Source organism: Sander vitreus, chromosome 12 (assembly GCF_031162955.1).
Source record: "Sander vitreus isolate 19-12246 chromosome 12, sanVit1, whole genome shotgun sequence".
In the NCBI taxonomy this organism is placed as follows: domain Eukaryota; kingdom Metazoa; phylum Chordata; class Actinopteri; order Perciformes; family Percidae; genus Sander; species Sander vitreus.
The window spans coordinates 31,020,694-31,025,693 of NC_135866.1; the positions used below are offsets into that span (position 1 = coordinate 31,020,694).

The following is a 5,000-nucleotide window of genomic DNA, read 5'->3' on the forward strand; positions in this document are numbered from 1 at the left end:
TTTGAAATATATCAACATATATACACATATATATATATACACATATATATATATATATACACATATACACATATATATATATATATATATATATATATATATTAGAAAAACTAAAACGTGGCATTTTTCAAGAAATATTCCGACCTATTTCTCAAAATATTTTGGCTTTTTTTTTTAGAAAAATATAAAACCTTTTTTCCTCAAAATATATTAACCTTTATTCGAAAAAAATATTAGAAATACTTTTACTTTTTTTCTAGAAATATAAGAATATTTTTTTCTTAAAACATGGCATTTTTTTATGTATATATATTTCTACATATACATATATATATATATAAAAATCCCGCAAAATATTATTACTTTTCTAGAAATATAAGAATATTTTTTCTTAAAATATGGCTTTTTTTTAAGAAATATTCCGACATTTTTCCGAAGTATTCTGAACTTCTTTTATACACATATATCTACTTTTTGTTCCTTAAAATATTTTGACTTTTAGAAAAATATTAAATGTTTTTCCCTCAAAGTATTTTGACTTTTTTATAGAAATATAAACAACCTTCTTCAACCCTTTTTCTCTCCAAATATAACGAGTAACTGAGGATTAAAAAGTATAACTAAAGGACTTTAAAGGACTTTTTCCCCTTGAAATATTAGTTTTTTTTCCTCAAAATATATCAACCTTTATTCGAAAAAATATTAGAAATATTTTGACTTTTTTTCTAGAAATAAGAATATTTTTTTCTTAAAACATGGCTTTTTTTTAGGAAATATTCCGACCTTTTTCTCAAAATATTTTGACTTTTTTTTCTAGAAATATAGAAATATTTTTTTCTTAAAACATGGCTTTTTTATATATATATATATTTTTTTTATACAAATATATAATAAATAAAAAAACTCCATAAAATATTTTGACTTTTTTTAGATAAATATCAACTGCTTTTTTTCCTCAAAATATTTTGACTTTTCAGAAATATAACAACCTTCTTTCTCAAAATGAATCGCCCCTTTATTCCAGACACGTAGTGACCTTCTTTTCTCCAAATAAGTAACGTAACACCAAATCCACTTCATTTAAAAACAGATTAAATGTAAATTAAAGGAGACTTCTGGTCCATTCCCCCCAGTAGCTCTTGTGTTGTGTGTAAATGTGGAGAGCTGTCAATAGAGAAGAACTAAACCAATCAGTGCTGCCTACACCATGTTATCCTCCTGCTAGCGTTAGCACCCAACAGGCTTAAACAGGGCAGGTTTAAGCCTGTTTAAGCCTCTAAACAGGCTCTAAATGTCATTACCAGAGCTCCCCCATGTGCAGTGATTCCTTCTGAGGGGACACAGGGAATCTGACTGCTAGAGATGTGACAGAAAGACAAACGTTGTTAATCCAGCCAGCACATACCTCTGTTTATTGATATATATATTATTGGCCTTTTTAGACACTTTTTTACAATTTTTCTGACACTTTTGTCCCATTTTAGACACTTCTGGCCTTTTTTTCAACACTTTATACCATTTTTTCTGACACTTTTTTTTAGACACTTTTTACTTTTTTAGACTTTTTAGACACTTTTTTTAGACACTTTTTACCATTTCTTTTGACACTTTTAGCCCTTTTTTTTGACACTTTTGGCCTTTTTTAGACACTTTTTACCATTTTTTTGACATTTTTGGCCTTTTTTAGACACTTTTTACCATTTCTTTTGACACTTTTAGCCTTTTTTAGACACTTTTGGCCTTTTTTTTAAAACACTTTTGACCATTTATTTTGACACTTTTAGCCTTTTTTTTCTTTTTAGACACTTTTGGCCTTTTTTTTTAAACACTTTTTACCATTTCTTTTGACACTTTTGGCCTTTTTTAGAAACTTTTGGCCTTTTTTTAGACACTTTTGGCCTTTTTTTAAACACTTTTTACCATTTCTTTTGACACTTTTTGGGCTTTTGGCCTTTTTTAGAAACTTTTGGCCTTTTTTAGAAACTTTTGAGCTTTTTTTTAGACACTTTTGGGCTTTTTTTAGACACTTTTTGGGCTTTTTTTTAGACACTTTTACCATTTCTTTTGACCTTTTTTAGACACTTTTGTCCCATTTTAGACACTTCTGGCCTTTTTTTAAACACTTTATACCATTTTTTTCTGACACTTTTTGACTTTTTTAGACACTTTTTAGACACTTTTTTAGACACTTTTACCATTTCTTTTGACACTTTTTAGCCCTTTCTTTTGACACTTTTGGCCTTTTTTAGACACTTTTTACCTTTTTTAGACACTTTTGGCCTTTTTTAGACACTTTTGGCCTTTTTTAGACACTTTTAGCCTTTTTTTTAAACACTTTTGGCCTTTTTTTAAATACTTTTTACCATTTCTTTTGACACTTTTGGCCTTTTTTAGACACTTTTTGACCATTTATTTTGACACTTTTAGCCCTTTTTTTCTTTTTTTTTGACACTTTTAGCCTTTTTTTTTTAAACACTTTTTACCATTTCTTTTGACACTTTTGGCCTTTTATAGAAACTTTTGGCCTTTTTTTAGACACTTTTGGCCTTTTTTAGACACTTTTGGCCTTTTTAGACACTTTTTACCATTTCTTTTGACACTTTTAGCCTTTTTTTAGACACTTTTAGCCTTTTTTTAGACACTTTTGGGCTTTTTTTTTTAGACACTTTTACCATTTCTTTTGGCCTTTTTTAGACACTTTTGGCCTTTTTTTAGACACTTTTGGCCTTTTTTTAAATACTTTTTACCATTTCTTTTGACACTTTTGGCCTTTTTTAGACACTTTTGGCCTTTTTTTAGACACTTTTAGCCATTTTTTTAGACACTTTTAGCCTTTTTTTAGACACTTTTGGTTTTTTTTTAGACACTTTTGGCCCATTTTAGACACTTTTTACCATTTCTTTTGACACTTTTGGCCTTTTTTTAGACACTTTTAGCCTTTTTTTAAACACTTTTTACCATTTTTCTGACACTTTTGGCCTTTTTTTAGACACTTTTGGCCCATTTTAGACACTTTTTACCATTTTTCTGACACTTTTGGCCCATTTTAGACACTTTTTACCATTTTTCTGACACTTTTGGCCTTATTTTGACACTTTTTACTATTTTTTTAAGAAGCTTTTGGCACTTTTTTACTCTTTCAACACTGTGACACTTTGGCCCTTTTTTGACGCATTCTGTAAAAAACTAAAACCAGAGACATTTTGTTGTATTGTATCGTGAACTTAAAATCTTGAATCATATCGACTCCTGAGTTAAGTATCATATCATTACATTATTTCAATCAAAGCCAAAATAGGGTTTACAATCACCCCGCCTCTAAAAACATACAGAAGTTAAAGTAGACTCAGCTTTCGCCAGAGTTTCCATATTTCTACTGTTTGCATGGAACAAAAGATAAATGGTGTTGCAGACTGCAAAGACATCAGCAGGAAGAGAAGAGGAAAATGACACTTTAGACACTTTTGGCCTTTTTTTAGACACTTTTGGCCTTTTTTTAGAAACTTTTGGCCTTTTTTAGAAACTTTTGGCCTTTTTTAGAAACTTTTGGGCTTTTTTTTAGACACTTTTGGCCCTTTTTTTTAGAAACTTTTGGCCTTTTTTAGAAACTTTTGGGCTTTTTTTTGACACTTTTGGCCTTTTTTAGACACTTTTACCATTTCTTTTGACACTTTTAGCCTTTTTTTAGACACTTTTGGCCTTTTTTAAAAAAACTTTTACCATTTTTCTGACACTTTTGGCCTTTTTTAGACACTTTTGGCCTTTTTTTTAAACACTTTTTTACCATTTATTTTGACACTTTTAGCCTTTTTTTCTTTCTTTTTTTTAGACACTTTTGGCCCTTTTTTTTAAACACTTTTTACCATTTCTTTTGACACTTTTTGACACTTTTAGCCTTTTTAGACACTTTGGCCTTTTTTAGACACTTTTTGGGCTTTTTTTAGACACTTTTTGGCCTTTTTTGAACACTTTTGGCCTTTTTTTTTGACACTTTTGGCCCTTTTTTAGACACTTTTTACCATTTCTTTTGACACTTTTAGCCTTTTTTAGACACTTTTGGCCTTTTTAAAAACTTTTTACCATTTTTCTGACACTTTTGGCCTTTTTTTAGACACTTTTGGCCTTTTTTTTAAACACTTTTTACCATTTATTTTGACACTTTTAGCCTTTTTTTTCTTTCTTTTTTTTAGACACTTTTAGCCTTTTTTAAACACTTTTTACCATTTCTTTTGACACTTTTTAGACACTTTTTGGCCCTTTTTAGAAACTTTTTGGCCTTTTTAGAAACTTTTGGGCTTTTTTAGACACTTTTGGCCTTTTTTCTGAAACTTTTGGCCCATTTTAGACACTTTTTACCATTTTTTTGACACTTTTGGCCTTTTTTTTTTTTTAGACACTTTTGGCCCATTTTAGACACTTTTACCATTTTTCTGACACTTTTGGCCTTTTTTTTTAGACACTTTTGTCCCATTTTTTAGACACTTTTTACCATTTTTCTGACAATTTTGGCCCATTTTAGACACTTTTTACCATTTTTCTGACACTTTTGGCCTTATTTTGACACTTTTGCCACTTTATTTTTTTTTAAGAAGCTTTTGGCACTTTTTTACTCTTTCAACACTGTGACACTTTGGCCCTTTTTTGACGCATTCTGTAAAAAACTAAAACCAGAGACATTTTGTTGTATTGTATCGTGAACTTAAAATCTTGAATCATATCGACTCCTGAGTTAAGTATCATATCATTACATTATTTCAATCAAAGCCAAAATAGGGTTTACAATCACCCCGCCTCTAAAAACATACAGAAGTTAAAGTAGACTCAGCTTTCGCCAGAGTTTCCATATTTCTACTGTTTGCATGGAACAAAAGATAAATGGTGTTGCAGACTGCGAAGACATAGAGCAGGAAGAGAAGAGGAAAATGACATAATTCACACCTCTGAGATCTCTTTCACACCTGCAGCTTCACCTGGGACTCTCCCGATATACCAGCTATTAT

The 5,000-nt window shown here is 29.7% G+C and overlaps 1 protein-coding gene across 1 annotated transcript in view; it reads right to left on the reverse strand.

The window, feature by feature from the left end:
• The window catches only part of rasal2 (RAS protein activator like 2), a 121,585-nt gene that overhangs the window by 98,954 nt on the left and 17,631 nt on the right, over positions 1-5,000 (reverse strand). The gene's annotated exons all lie outside the window — the stretch shown is intronic.